At 43.1% G+C, this 16747-nt stretch overlaps 1 long non-coding RNA gene across 1 annotated transcript; it reads left to right on the top strand.

Annotated features, from left to right (window-relative positions):
• The first annotated feature begins 12952 nt into the window (after positions 1 to 12952).
• On the top strand, positions 12953 to 13604 carry LOC120967426 (uncharacterized). Its single transcript, XR_012186818.1, has 2 exons — positions 12953 to 13058; positions 13145 to 13604. It is a non-coding gene; the product is annotated as an uncharacterized lncRNA (long non-coding RNA).
• Positions 13605 to 16747: the final 3143 nt, after the last annotated feature.

The following is a 16747-nucleotide window of genomic DNA, read 5'->3' as shown; positions in this document are numbered from 1 at the left end:
CACACCTTTACAGCAAATTCCTCAGTCCCCTGTTGCTACTGAAGTACAAATGGGATCTGAAGAACCTCGTGCAACCCCATCTGTTCATGAAGAAATTCCAGCCACTAGTGCTGAAGAAAATGAAAATGAAGAATTGAAGACCCAGGCTGTCACTAAAGAAGAACCAGTAATTCCTCAGCCTGAAGAACCTGAGATTGCGATTCCTGAGGTTGTAATGCAACTGACTGACACTCCTCTGCCCAAGCCAAAGGATCCGTTCTCAAAGAAGCAAATATTCAAGGCTAATGATTTCTTCGAAGAGCACGTATTCTTCACTGATTACAACCCCTATGACTCTGCTCGCATTAGGAAGAGGCATTTCTAGACTGCCAACCAGGCAAATTTTTATTCCTCAGTGCTGTTCAACAAAGACAAAGTCTTTGATCATGAGCACATTCCTCACGTGGATATGGAATCTCTGCCGTGCTTCGTGCCAGTCCTTAGTGTTCTTCATGATGCTGGGCTGTTAAATTTCTGCACTGATATATGTGATTGGAATGAAGAGCTCATTCTTCAATTTTATGCAATTCTGCACATCACCGGAGACTCTGAAGATGTGAATTCATGGGTGCTGGACTGGATGTCTGAAAATACTCACTACAAGGCACCAGCTACTGAATTGCTTCGTGCTTTGCCTCTCAGTCCTCCCCTTGAAGCTGCTCGTTGCGTCTACAGTGAACCTGAGCTTACAGATCACTATATGCAAGTGCTGATGAAGCCATTGAAGCCAGGTCAGGCCCCAAGAACAAAATTCCTTGTGAAGGAATTGTTATATGTGCCTCGGAACGTCTATCGCATTCTGACGAAGACATTGAGTCCTATCAAGGGCCACGACTCAAATGAAGAAGAAGTCGTTGGCATCATGAAGAATCTGCTTTTCAATATCATTCATGGCGTTCCCGTCAACTTCCATGATTTCTTCATGAGGACTCTGGCCAATGTCGCAATGTCACCGTTTGAGTTGAAGCCTTATGCTCTGTGGATTATGAGATTCATCAGAACAAAGTCTTCACTCAACTACAAAGTTGATACACTGAACCATTGCAGCTACTTGCCCCCGATTGAAGTCCTCAAACGGACATTTTCCTCAGATGATGAAAAGGGCAAGGCTAATGCTGTTATTGATGAAGGCATTCGTCTATTGGATGGTCAATTTCGCAAGGCTGCATCTTATTCCACCAATGATGACTCTGCCACTCATGATTCTGCTGCCCATGCCTCCAAGACAAATCCTCAAGCTACTGCTCCTCGTGTGATGACTGACCGTGAACTTCTGCTAAGTCTTCATCGGAAGGTGGATCGAAACCATAAATGGGTTAAGCATCAGTTTGGTTCAATTCTTCACAACATGACTGCTGCACATAATGCAGTGAAGAAAAATCATTACTACCTCCATGAAGTCTTCGGTCGCACCTGGGCTGTTCTGTCTCACATTTATAGCGCAGAAGATCTGAAGAAAATGGGTCTCAAGGAGGACTTTGACTGGTCTGCAGCTCCACCAAAGAAATACAAGAAGGTCAAGGTTCCTTCCTTGGTGGCCAGCTCCTATTCTTCATCGCGCGAAACTGATGAGCATGAAGACTTGGACGACACTGCGACAGACCCTACATCAACAAACGACCCCAACAACGCTGGCGCTCCATCATCAACTTGATATTCTTCAGGGCGCGTTAGTCCTCAATTTCGAACCTTTTGGTCATTCGATGACAAAGGGGGAGAAATTTGAGTTAGTCTTCAAGCGGGTCTATCTTATATGGGCGTTTTTTTCTAAGTTACAACTCTCGTTCTTCTGATGACTTTGTTGGATCGAGTTGTAAGCTTAAACTCTATGCTGGCCTGATACTTTTGCTGTGGTTTTCTGGATGCTTATTCCTCATCAATGTCTATGCATGCATGCATGCTGAATTACATCAGCCACCATATTTCATCATGCATTTCAAATTCTTCATATTATATGTCAAATGCGTGTATGAATTACAAGATATAGGGGGAGATCTCCATGATTCAACTCTTCAAGTGTGCATTGCTTCAAAAGCAAATTCCTCACTATGCACATCTTCAGGGGGGTTCTTCTATATCTTGCAATCAAATTCCTCAATATCAGTATTTACACTTCATATGTTTATCCCCGTTGAAAACTTAACCTATATTGTCATCAATCACCAAAACGGGGGAGATTGTAAGTGCATCTAGTGCCCCTTAGTGATTTTGGTGTATTGAAGACTTATAGGTTAAGGGACTAATGTGTTTACGAGTGTACACATGTCTATAAGTCTATGAGGAGTTTGATATTTACAGAGAAAGTCGACCCCTAAAAATGAAGTTCTTCGACTGAAGACTGTGGATTTCTGAAGACTTTCTGAAGACTTTGAAAGTGAAGAAATTGGTGTGACCTTGAAGACTTGGTATTCATTTGAGGAACATGAAGCATGAAGACTTTTGTTTTCGTAGTTTCATTTTCTCTTTCTTGAGTCATAGGAAACACCGTACTGTTAAAGGGGGTCGAGGAAATACTAAGGAAAAATTTCCATGTGATGCTCAACTCAAAATCCTACACCTACCAATCCCTTCAAGTGAAGCCATTGGAAATCTCATACAGTTCAGTCATATTCTTCAGTGACAGAGACGAAGCTCTTCTGGTCTCTGAGGAATTTGTTCTGACTGAGGAGTTAGGAATTCGCCAGTGCGGATTGCCTACACTGTGAGGAACATGATAGCCCTGAGGAATTTGATACTCAAATTTCCGACTGTTGCTATGCTATGCGCCAGCTGTCCCAAAATATCTACCCACCTAACGGTCATATCATTGAAGGGCATTTATGTCTTATCATGTCGGGCTGCTCCCTAGGCTATAAATAGCCGTCCCCTACAACCACTAGTTGGTTGGCTGCTCCGAGAGAAACTGACACTTGTCATTTGAGAGCATCCCATCCTCCGAGGACTTTGAGCGAAAATCATCAAGTGAGGAAAACCCAAACCCAAACACCTACAAACCCAAAGTGATTGAGCATCACTGAAGAGATTGATCCTGCGTGGATCCGACGCTTGTTACCTTTGAAGACTGTGCTTCTTCCAGACGGTTAGGCGTCATGGTCTAGTGCATCCAAGAGGAACTGCGGATCGCCGAGTGACCGAGTTTGTGAAGGTTTGGAAGTCACTTGAAGACTTACCACGAGTGATTGGGCGAGGTCTGTGTGATCTTAGCTCAAGGGGAATACGGTGAGGACTAAGTGTCCTGGACTGCGTGTTCAGGACTGGGTGTCCGGGACTGTGTGTCCTCAGGTTTAAATACCTAGCCGCCCTAACCAGATGTACAACTGAGACAACAGTTGGAACTGGTCTACCAAATCATTGTCTTCACCAAGCCTACTGGTTCTATTTTCTCAACTCTTTCATTTCCTCATTATTGTGTTGTGTGATTGTCATATCTGTGTTTGAAGACTTTGACTGAAGACTTTCTCAATTTCCTCAGTTCAATTTCTTCAGTCTGTTTGTCTTCATCCTGTGTTATCCCGCGTTTACGCTTTCTGTACTCAGTGCTTGTCTTCATTTCATCATGATGACCATGCTTGTGTTCTGTTATGTTTATTTCTGAGTACTTATTCCGCTGCAAGTAGTTCTTCGCTAAGGAATTTCCTCACCCGCAAATTCCTCAGTGAAGAATTCATAAAAATCGCCTATTCACCCCCCTCTAGTCGATATAACGCACTTTCACATTTGCCAGATTTCATAAAATGCGGCAACTGCTAACATGATTCGGACAGACTTTAAGCATCGATATGAGTGAGAAAATCTCATCGTAGTCAACACCTTGAACTTTGTCAAAAAACCTTTTTTCGACAAGTCTAGCTTTGTAGATAGTAACACTACTATCAGCGTCCGTCTTCCTCTTGAAGATCCATTTATTTTATATAGCTTGCCGATCATCGAGCAAGTCAACCAAAGTCCATACTTTGTTCTCAAACATGGATCCCATCTCAGATTTCATGGCCTTAAACCATTTCGCGGAATCTGGGCTCATCATCGCTTCCTCATAGTTCGTAGGTTCATCATGGTCAAGTAACATGACCTCCAGAACAGGATTACCGTATCACTATGGTGCAGATCTTACTCTGGTTGACCTGCGAGGTTCGGTAGTAACTTGATCTGAAGTTACATGATCATCATCATTAACTTCCTCACTAATTGGTGTAGGTGTCACAGGAACCGGTTTCTGTGATAAACTACTTTCCAATAAGGGAGCAGGTATAGTAACCTCATCAAGTTCTACTTTCCTCCCGCCCACTTCTTTCGAGAGAAACTCCTTCTCTAGAAAGGATCCACTCTTAGCAACGAATTTGCCTTCGGATCTGTGATAGAAGGTGTACCCAACTGTCTCCTTTGGGTATCTTATGAAGATGCATTTCTCCGATTTGGGTTTGAGCTTATCAGGATGAAACCTTTTCATGTAAGTATCGCAACCCCAAACTTTAAGAAACGACACCTTTGGTTTCTTGCCAAACCACAGTTCATACGGTGTCGTCTCAACGGATTTAGATGGTGCCCTATTTAACGTGAATGCAGCTGTCTCTAATGCATAACCCCAAAACGATAGTGGTAAATCGGTAAGAGACATCATAGATTGCACTATATCCAATAAAGTACGGTTACGACGTTCGGACACACCATTACACTGTGGTGTTCCAGGTGGCGTGAGTAGTGAAACTATTTCACATTGTTTTAACTGAAGACCAAACTCGTAACTCAAATGTTCGTCTCCGTGATCAGATCGTGGAAACTTTATTTTTCTTGTTACGATGATTTTCCACTTCACTCTGAATTCTTTGAACTTTTCAAATGTTTCAGACTTATGTTTCATCAAGTAGATATACCCATATCTGCTCAAATCATCTGTGAAGGTCAGAAAATAACGATACCTGCCGCGAGCCTCAACACTCATCGGACTGCATACATCAGTATGTATTATTTCCAACATGTCTGTTGTTCGCTCCGTTGTTCCTGAGAACGGCGTTTTAATCATCTTGCCCAAGAGGCATGGTTCGCAAGCATCAAGTGATTCATAATCAAGTGATTCCAAAAGCCCATCAGCATGGAGTTTCTTCATGCGTTTTACACCAATATGACCTAAACGGCAGTGCCACAAATAAGTTGTACCATCATTATTAAATTTGCATCTTTTGGCTTCAATATTATGAATATGTGTATCACTACGATCGAGATCCAATGAACCATTTTCATTGGGTGTGTAACCATATAAGGTTTTATTCATGTAAACAGAACAACAATTATTCTCTAACTTAAATGAATAACCGTATTGCAATAAACATGATCAAATCATATTCATGCTCAATGCAAACACCAAATAACACTTATTTAGGTTCAACACTAATCCCGAAAGTATAGGGAGTGTGCGATGATGATCATATCAATCTTGGAAACACTTCCAACTCACATCGTCACTTCACCCTTAACTAGTCTCTGTTCATTCTGCAACTCCCGTTTCGAGTTACTACTCTTAGCAACTGAACCAGTATCAAATACCTAGGGGTTGCTATAAACACTAGTAAAGTACACATCAATAACATGTATATCAAATATACTTTTGTTCACTTTGCCATCCTTCTTATCCGCCAAATACTTGGGGCAGTTCCGCTTCCAGTGACCAGTCCCTTTGTAGTAGAAGCACTCAGTTTCAGGCTTAGGTCCAGACTTGGGCTTCTTCTCTTGAGTAACAACTTGCTTGCCGTTCTTTTTGAAGTTCCCCTTCTATCCCTTTGCCCTTTTCTTGAAACTAGTGATCTTGTTAACCATCAACACTTGATGCTCTTTCTTGATTTCTATCTCCGTCGATTTCAGCATCACGAAGAGCTTGGGAATCGTTTCCGTTATCCCTTGCATATTATAGTTCATCACGAAGTTCTACTAACTTGGTGATGGTGACTAGAGAATTCTGTCAATCACTATTTTATCTGGAAGATTAACTCCCACTTGATTCAAGCGATTGTAGTACCCAGACAATCTGAGCACATGCTCACCGCTTGAGCTATTCTCCTCCATCTTTTAGCTATAGAACTTATTGGAGACTTCATATCTCTCAACTCGGGTATTTGCTTGAAATATTAACTTCAACTCCTGGAACATCTCATATGGTCCATGACGTTCAAAACGTCTTTGAAGTCCTGATTCTAAGCCGTTAAGCATGGTGCACTAAACTATCAAGTAGTCATCATATTGAGCTAGCCAAACGTTCATAACGTCTGCATCTGTTCCTGCAATCGGTCTGTCACCTAGCGGTGCATCAAGGACATAATTCTTCAGTGCAGCAATGAGGATAAACCTCAAATCACGGACCCAGTCCGCATCATTGCTACTATCATCTTTCAACTTAGTTTTCTCTAGGAACATATATAAAACATAGGGAAGCAACAACGCGAGCTATTGATCTACAACATAGATATGCTAATACTACCAGGACTAAGTTCATGATAAATTAAAGTTCAATTAATCATATTACTTAAGAACTCCCACTTAGATAGACATCCCTCTGATCATCTAAGTGACCACGTGATCCAAATCAACTAAACCATGTCTGATCATCACGTGAGATGGAGTAGTTTTCAATGGTGAACATCACTATGTTGATCATATCTACTATATGATTCACGCTCGACCTTTCGGTCTCAGTGTTCCGAGGCCATATCTGCATATGCTAGGCTCATCAAGTTTAACCTGAGTATTCCGCGTGTGCAAAACTGGCTTGCACCCGTTGTAGATGGACGTAGAGCTTATCACACCCGATCATCACGTGGTGTCCAGGCACGACGAACTTTGGCAACGGTGCATACTCAGGGAGAACACTTTTATCTTGAAATTTAGTGAGAGATCATCTTATAATGCTACCGTCAGTCAAAGCAAAATAAGATGCATAAAAGATAAACATCACATGCAATCAATATAAGTGATATGATATGGCCATCATCATCTTGTGCTTGTGATCTCCATCTCCGAAGCACCGTCATGATCACCATCATCACCGGCGCGACACCTTGATCTCCATCGTAGCATCGTTTTCGTCTCGCCAACTATCGCTACCGCTTAGTGATAAAGTAAAACAATTACAGGGCGATTGCGTTGCATACAATAAAGCGACAACCATATGGCTCCTGCTAGTTGCCGATAAATCGATTACAAAACATGATCATCTCATACAATAAAATATAGCATCATGCCTTGACCATATCACATCACAACATGCCCTGCAAAAACAACTTAGACGTCCTCTACTTTGTTGTTGCAAGTTTTACGTGGCTGCTACGGGCTGAGCAAGAACCGTTCTTACCTACGCATCAAAACCACAACGATAGTTCGTCAAGTTAGTGCTGTTTTAACCTTCTCAAGGACCGGGCGTAGCCACACTCGGTTCAACTAAAGTTGGAGAAACTGACACCCGCCAGCCACCTATGTGCAAAGCACGTCGGTAGAACCAGTCTCGCGTAAGCGTACGGGTAATGTCAGTCCGGGGCGCTTCATCCAACAATACCGCCGAACCAAATTGTGACATGCTGGTAAGCAGTATGAATTGTATCGCCCACAACTCACTTGTGTTATACTCGTGCATATAACATCAATGCATAAAACCAGGCTCTGATACCACCTTGTAGACCGAAAGCGGAAGCATTAGCACAATGCGGTTGATGTAGTCGTACGTCTTCACGATCTGACCGATCAAGTACCGAACGTACGACACCTCCGAGTTCAGCACACGTTCAACTCGATGACGTCCCTCGATCTCTGATCCAGCCGAGCTTTGAGGGAGAGTTCCGTCAGCACGACGGCGTGGTGACGATGATGATGTTCTACCGATGCACGGCTTCGCCTAAGCACCGCTACGATATTATTGAGGTGGATTATGGTGGAGGGGGCACCGCACACGGCTAAGAGATCCAAGGGATCAATTGTTGTATCTATGGGGCCCCCCTGCCCCCGTATATAAAGGAGGGAGGGAGGGAGAGGCCGGCCCTAGAGGGGGGCGCCAAGTGTGGGGAGTCCTACTAGGACTCCCAAGTCCTAGTAGGATTCCCCTTTCCTTTCCGGAGTAGGAGAGAAGGAAAGAGGGGGAGAGGGAGAAGGAAAAGGGGGTGCACCCCTTGTCCAATTCGGACCAGAGGGGGGGGGGAGGGCGCGCGCCTCCTTCCTTTTGGCCTCTCTCCTCTATTCTCGTATGGCCCAATACTTCTCCCGGTGAATTCCCGTAACTCCCCGGTACTCCGAAAATACCCGAATCACTCGGAACCTTTCCGATGTCCGAATATAGTAGTCCAATATATCGATCTTTACGTCTCGACAATTTCGAGACTCCTCGTCATGTCCCCGATCTCATCCGGGACTCCGAACTACCTTTGGTACATCAAATCACATAACTCATAATACAAATCGTCACAGGACTTTAAGCGTGCGGACCCTACGGGTTCGAGAACTATGTAGCCATGACTGAGACACGTCTCTGGTCAATAACCAATAGCGGAACCTGGATGCTCATATTGGCTCCCACATATTCTACGAAGATCTTTATCGGTCAAACCGCATAACAACATACGTTGTTCCCTTTGTCATCGGTATGTTACTTGCCCGAGATTCGATCGTCGGTATCTCAATACCTAGTTCAATCTCGTTACCGGCAAGTCTCTTTACTCGTTCTGTAATACATCATCCTACAACTAACTTATTAGTTACAATGCTTGCAAGGCTTATAGTGATGTGCATTACCGAGTGGGCCCAGAGATACCTCTCCGACAATCGGAGTGACAAATCCTAATCTCGAAATACGCCAACCCAACAAGTACCTTTTGAGACACATCTAGAGCACCTTTATAATCACCCATTTACGTTGTGACGTTTGGTAGCACACAAAGTGTTCGTCCGGTAAACGGGAGTTGCCTAATCTCATAGTCATAGGAACGTGTATAAGTCATGAAGAAAGCAATAGCAGAATACTATACGATCAAGTGCTAAGCTAACGGAATGGGTCAAGTCAATCACATCATTCTCCTAATGATGTGATCCCGTTAATCAAATGACAACTCATGTCTATGGCTAGGAAACATAACCATCTTTGATCAACGAGCTAGTCAAGTAGAGGCATACTAGTGACACTATGTTTGTCTATGTATTCACACATGTATTATGTTTCCGGTTAATACAATTCTATCATGAATAATAAACATTTATCATGATATAAGGAAATATAAATAACAATTTTATTATTGCCTCTAGGGTATATTTCCTTCAGGCGCCACTTGGGAAGGCACCCCAAGTAGGATTCGGCCTACTTGGGGGCGCCTCCTGGCTGCTCCCTCCTCCCCCACCTATATATATGTGGGAGGGGGCGCCCAGCATAGGCACAACAATCCCTTAGCCGTGTGCGACGCCCTCCTCCACCGTTTACACCCCCGGTCATATTTCTGTAGTGCTTAGGGGAAGCCCTGCGGAGATAGCTTCACCATCACCGTCACCATGCCGTCGTGCTACCGGAACTCATTCACTACCTCGCCGTCTTGCTGGATCAAGAAGGTGGAGGACGTCACCGAGCTGAACGTGTGCTGAACGCGGAGGTGTCGTACGTTCGGTACTCGATCGGTTGGATCGCGAAGAAAGTTCGACTACATCAACCGCGTTAACAAACGCTTCCGCTTACGGTCTACGAGGGTACATAGACACACTCTCCCCTCTCGTTGCTATGCATCTCCATGGATAGATCTTGCGTGTGCGTAGATTTTTTTTTTGTTTTCCATGCAACGTTTCCCATCAGATGGCACGTCGGAAAATGGTGGCGGCGGATCCTAGAGCATGCGCATGCGGTGCGCGTTGTGGGATGCCTAGATCGGTTGGTACTCTCAGCTTGCCAGGCGGGCGGCTTCTTGAGGCCACTGGATTCGATGGTGTCCGTGATGCGGTCAGGGTACATTTTTATAATTATAGGTGTCGCGACTTTATTCGCCTCAAAGATGGCTTTTGGTTGATATTTGTATTCATTTTCTGAGGCTCTGATGAATAATTAATAAAGATGGCCGTATACATCATTTTGATGCAGAGGCCGGGGTAATCCTCGAAAAGAAAAGAAAAAGAGTAATGTAGTCATGTGTCTTCTACTGTGGCTTATGATCACGTTCAAGAAACATGAGGTCCCAGGCCACTGTAAAAAAATAGGTCCAGAGTTTAGTTTCTGAACTAAACAACAGTAAGGGCCAGTTCTTTTGCTAGCTTTTTTGGGCTTCCAGAATAAGCTGCCCCCTACCCAGCTTATTCTAGAAGCCCAAACAAAATTTTCTTTTTATAAGCCTATTAGTCAAGTCTTAACTACTAGGCTTCTAAAAACATAAATTTGGTTGGGCTTCTAGAATAAGCTAGGTAGGGGGCAGCTTATTGCACCTTATTCTAGAAGCCACCAAAAGAACTGGCCCTAAGTTTGTTGGCAAAACACGAGCTTAGGCCTACAGAGCACCGTCAGATCTATTTAATTCATCCATATGGCTGGTATTGTATTCAATTAGTTATGCATTTTAGTTTAATTTAATAGGAACAAGATCGTGTATAATCTGACAGATTGGAAGGATGAAATGATTTTGTATTAGCTGACCCATTGAATTTCGTTTGCCAGACTGCACTTTGTTATCAGTTAGAGAAGTAGAATTTATGTTCTTCTAGTAATTAAGCTAAACACATCTAAGCAGTGAAAGTAGCTCCCAATCTTTTGTAATAGTTACCTCCTGTCCTGTGTAATATTTGTTCCCGTTTGCATATTATTTTCTTGGTTACAGTTACATGGCATGGTTAGCTGAATTTCAATGCAGGTCATAAGGTTTTGCTTGGTAATGTTACGTTCAAGCAAACAAGATATACATTTTGCCAGATTGGTTTGCTGGTAATATGCATCTAGTACAACTTAAGGTAGATTATTTCAGTCTGTATTGCTGCCAGTGAAGTATTTTTTTTTATCTCACCGATTTGTGGTAGGACAATTAGCAACATCAATCTGAACAAATAAAACAGAGAATGGAAAGAGAGGATATTGGATGCAGGTGTTATAATCTGAATAGCCGGTGATGCTACCTTGAGAACTTATGTTATTTAATTTAATGCACGCAAACAAACAAACATAAATCTTTATTTGTACTTGGATAGCTAGGATAGTTGGAGTTTCATCAACTGTACTCGGCCTTCACAAATTTCCTTCTCTTTGAGTGCACTTTCAGGACTGATGTAGGCGGTATAACACCTGAAAGTCAACATTCTACATGCACCATTTCAGTTTCACCAACTTTTGCGTGCTCCTCTTTGATAAATTTTCTAACTGCTTGCAAAATTTCAGATTGAAATGACATTCGTGGAGGTCCAGGAAAAAAAAAATCAATGGTCCAAAAAACTATTGTTGGAAGCATTTTGGAGCATCGATTTTGTTATTTTTGCCCAGATCTCCACAAATGTCATTTCGACCTGAAATTTTGCATGCAGTTAGAACATTCATCAATGTTCATCACAAAAAAAAAAAAATCAGATTTTGTGGTTTTTTTTTACTATTTTTTTGATTTTACTATTCATGAGGGAGCATATGAGCTCGGGATCAAAAGAGCACTTTCGATATACGGTCTTTATTGGAATCTCTAGAAAGACTTATTTTTAGGAACGGAGGGAGTATATGTCACTAAACATTAGTCACTATTAACTTGATTAAACAGTACTTTTACTATAGTGACATAGAAATTTTGCATGTTCATCAAGTTGAACTCCAAAATCATATATGTTTGGCTTTGTTCCTTCTATGATTTTACATACTTCTTCAGCTGTTTCTTATAATCATAGAAAGCCGACTACGGTACCTATATGTTTAGAAAGGACAAAATCCGACTAATATAAAAGAAAACCATTTCAGTCTCATTTTTCAGATGTGCATAAACCTATGTGAAGCTCACACGATCTCTTTGGAGCAAAGGTTTCCGGTTCTTTGCTATACGACCATGTCCAAATTCTTCCATTGATACGTATGTGTCCTTAAAATAACTGAAGGTCTACAATGTAGTTGAGATTTTATATGGTTAAGCCATAAAGTCCCATTACTCAGCAGCCTTGATGAGTTACTTTTGCAGGTACCTTTAACTTTAAGCTAACCATGGACTAACAATGTGTAATAATACTCCTATGTCTATTAGTACCCTATATACCATCTGAACCAGAATGTTCATTGAAAGAATAGATACTTATTGTAGTCAATACATCTCCATTAGGACGGAGAGCTGCCAAGTGAATTCTTATAAGGTGTTGCACGGTTAGCTTAATTTCAAGTAAGTCATCAAAGGGATTGGAGCGAGCCTATCAAGTCCTTATATTTTGGCCTTCAGTATGGGGTTTATACATGACCTTGAAATGGAATGTATGAACAGCAACGACTGAAGGCTCAATGTTTTAGAGTACTGTACCTGGCTATGATTCCGATAAAATTTTATTCGACCGTATAGTACTTCCTTTCTAATCATTTTTCTACCGATTTTGATCAGTTTTATAGGACATTGTACGAAATAAATGAAATGTTAAACTAAGAAACACATACCATTTCTTCAGCAGATGAGCTGGATGTTAATGGCATGCAAAATTAAACAAGATATGTTTAAATTGCCCCAGAGCATTGACGTGTGATAAGTCTTTGATTTTATAAATTTGTATTTTTATTATGGTATTTGGGGGAGTACCTTCCCAATGCTCCATCTTTTTTTAGTAAACTGTAAATAAGAAATAAGTGCTACCCAGACACACACAAAAAAAAGCAACAAGTGCTTACCATGTTCTGATGCCTCTGTACATATAAATAGCACAGCAGTTGTGTCCACCAGTCCATCCATCTATCTGCGCATAGATCCTTAACAGATCATACATGATGCAGCGAAGGTTCGACTGCCAGATGAAAGCAAATGCAGCAACCGTGCTACTCCTTGTCCTCCTTGTATGCCACGCGTTAGCCGCAGAATGTAAGTGTATGTAATTTCTGCGAGTTTGTAACTGATGGTTATCGTCGCCGTTTCAAGTACATTTCTGATGCAATGTATTGGTGCAGGTGGTAAGGTGCGGGGATCAGGCGGCCGTCATCAGGATTTCAGGATCCGAGGCCACGGCGGCGCCGGCGAGGTCAGCGTTGACGTGTGCCGGCCAAACTTTTGCGGAGGTGGTTCTCAAGGCGATAACTGCTGGTGCTGTGAACTACTGGGGTCTTGCAGCTATGGGTCGCTGCAGGATTGCCTCGCGAACTGCCCCTCATCCCCATAAACGCCCTGCGGTTCCTCGATACAGACGACAGAGCGATGCGAGTTTAATTGGCTGGATGATGCGAAACTTTCACTTTGAAAGAGACGTCCAGGCTAGAAATTAGACAGCACAATTCTGGTGCATGTCCGACAGATGGTCAATAAGAGAGTTACGGTAACAGGAGTTCATGTTAGCTCTTGAAAGAACAAGGAAACAAACAGGAAACATGTTCACATTTTCTGCACTATCAGTTATGGATTATGCCCCTGAAATGTTTATTCAGATTCGCTCTCCATTTCCGAAAAGAAAAGAGACAGATTTGTTGCAAATAGTGGCTTCGTATTTTTCTTTTAATCATCGGCCCGGAGCCAAGTAGGAAAAATTCATCTCTCTCCACCGAAAATAACTCAACTAGATTTTGATTATTAAGAAGACAGACGCATCTCTCTCCAGTCTCCACAGTCAACCATGATTGAAAGAAACCAACAAAAAGCTTTTAAAAATTCATCGGCGCATGTCTAGCAGAGTAAATAAGAAAAAAACTTTCAAATTTGGGGCTAGGGTTACAGAAAACTACAATTTTCTTTAATTCCTCAGCTATCACAAAATTGGTTGAATGTTCCAAAAGGCACTAATGATTGGATGATCAAAATTTGATCCGGATTATGACAGAGCGGGCCCACATGTTTGTTTGATTGTTAGGTTGACCGTTAAGTCTGACATTCTGACAGGTGGGCCCACATGTCAGCTTCTTCTTTGCCCCTTCTTCCCTAGCACCTGTGACCTCATTTTCCTCCGGCGTCATTTCAATGGACATCATCGAGGGGGATCCGCATTTGAGGCCATCGAGAGGGTAAGTAGGGTGGAGGAGGAGGTGCACTTGAGGCCGTCGGGAGCGGAGGATGGGCTTGCAGGCTCGAGCCCCGGCCAGATCAGTCTGCCCACGGCCGAGCCCCGGCCAGATCTGGTAGCCCACGGCTGCAATGCACGTCCATGGCTGACCATGGCGGGGCGGTAGCAGCGGGTGCTACTTGTGAGCTGCGTTGGGTTTTCCCCGGAGAGGAAAGAGAAGCAATATAGTAACGGATAGTATTGCCCTCAGTAGAGAACCAAGATTATCGAACCAATAGGAGATTCACACAGACAAAGGTCGACGGTACCTACACACACAAACAAAATACTTGCACACAACATGGGCAAGAGGGTTGTCAAACCCCTTGTTCTCATTAATTGCAAGGATTGATTGTGATAGTGAAAGATATATAAATTGCAAAAGGAAATAAAAGTACATAAATTGTAGCGAGCTTTTTAGGTTTTAGTAAATATGATGAATGGACCCGGGGGGGGGGGGGCATAGTTTTCACTAGAGGCATCTCTCTCAAGAACATAGCATATGGTGGGTAGACAAATTACTGTTGGGCAATTGATAGAAAAATGCATAGTTATGATATTATTCATGACATGATCAGTAAATAGGCATTATGTCCGTGACAAGTAGATCGAAACGATTCTGCATCTGCTACTATTACTCCACTTCGAGAGTGCTTCTATGCTTGCCTCTCTAAGTATTAAGTTCATAACAAACAGAGTAATGCATGAAGTATGATGACACAATGTAGACACAATAAGACCAATCAATATGGATCGAAACTCGTCGTTTTACCCTTAGTAGAAACAATACAAATATGTGCCTCGCTACCCCTTCTGACACGAGGTGAGGACACCGCAAGATTGAACCTACTACTATGCACCACTTCCACTGAAGATCTAATCATCAACTTGGCCAAAGAAAACTCAATAGATCGGAAAGAATCACATAACTATAACAATCACACATAATAAAGTTTAGAATATAGCTCAGTTACTTTCAATGAACAATCTGATCGTAAACCCAAAATTCATCGGATCCCAACAAACACAACGCAAAAAAAATTACATCGAATAGAACTCCATGGAGAACTTGGTATTAAAGATCAGAGAGAGAGAGAGAGAGATCCATCTAGCAAATCACTATTGACCCATAGGTCCTGTAGGAACTACTCACACATCATCGAGGTACAACAAGGTTGATGTAAAAGCCTTCCGTGATTGATTTCCCCTCCGGCAGAGTACCGACGGAGGCCTCCACATGGGATAGCGAAAGAACAGAGGCTTGCAGCAGCGGAATAATTGTTTCGGGTTGTCACAACCCTAGAAATTGATTGTAAATAGTTTCATCATCATCCATGCATCATGTTTAAAATTCAAATGAATTTGAAATGGGGATGTTCAAACTAACACCAAATGAAATTTAACTAGGAACAAAATAAAATATTTTCAATGAACCCAAAATACCCTTCATTAATGTTTGATAATTTTGGCAAGGGTTTGGATCCAAGCCAAAAACAGTGCACGTTTTAAAGGAATATTCCGGGCACTGAATTGAAATCATTACTGTATTTGAATTTGGATTTATATTCATAATATATAGAATATATTTTCAAATAACTTTCAAATATTTTATCTGCATTTGGAAAAGTTCATTTAGCAACATAAAAATATTCAAAGGGTTATTGGCACTGTTTTGATTCTGTTTTGAAATTGAAATAGTGGCAAATGAATAAGAAAACATAAATAAACAGAAAAGAAAACATACCTGGAGCTTACCTGTGCGGACCAACACTCTAGCAGGCCCAACCCACAGGGGCAAGGGCGTCTTGAACCTCCCACCAGCAGGACGTCAGGCGCATGCACGACGCGCGCGCTCCGCGCACCATGCAACCTGCTTGCCTGCCTCCCCAGGCCACGTCGATGTCGTGGATGTCCCCCTCGTTGTCGTCCCAATCTGGACGACCTCCCAATTCGCCCCCTGCCCTCTCCCTCTCCCTCGCCCTCCCGACGCCACGGCCGAAGCCATCAAGGTCGCGCAGCCGTAGTAATGGCAGCCACCGTGCTCCCCTCGCATTCCCACCGTGTGTACAAACTCCGCCTCTGTCGTATGTGTCGTGTCCACCAAGCCACGAGACGCCGGGCGCCCTGCAACGTCATCGACCCCGTCTTCTACCTCCGGCCTCCGACATCGCCGGCAACGCCATGACGCCGTCTGTGCTTCCCCGAGCCCACTGAGTTGCCCTTCTGACCCACCATGAGCTCCTAACTCGTTCACCCTAATCGCTCCATCGATTGCATCGCATATCCATCAATTGCATCAGAGCCGTAGCACACTGCCGCCTGAGCTCGTCGCCGACGACGCTCCGGTGACCATTTGGTCACTAAGGCGTGTCTAACATGCTCACTGCACCGCGTAGTGCCTCTCTAGCGCAAAACCCCGCTTGTTTACACACCGGAATAGCTAACCCGAGAGCACCCGAACTCCGGCCGCCGCGGAGGAGCCCGCCGCCGTCGATTCCGGCCACCCCAAGCCCAAAAACCACCA

The sequence above is a fragment of the Aegilops tauschii genome, chromosome 6 (assembly GCF_002575655.3).
Source record: "Aegilops tauschii subsp. strangulata cultivar AL8/78 chromosome 6, Aet v6.0, whole genome shotgun sequence".
NCBI lineage: Eukaryota > Viridiplantae > Streptophyta > Magnoliopsida > Poales > Poaceae > Aegilops > Aegilops tauschii.
The sequence above is the reverse complement of the archived record's forward strand: the minus strand, read 5'-3'. Positions and strand labels throughout refer to the sequence as shown.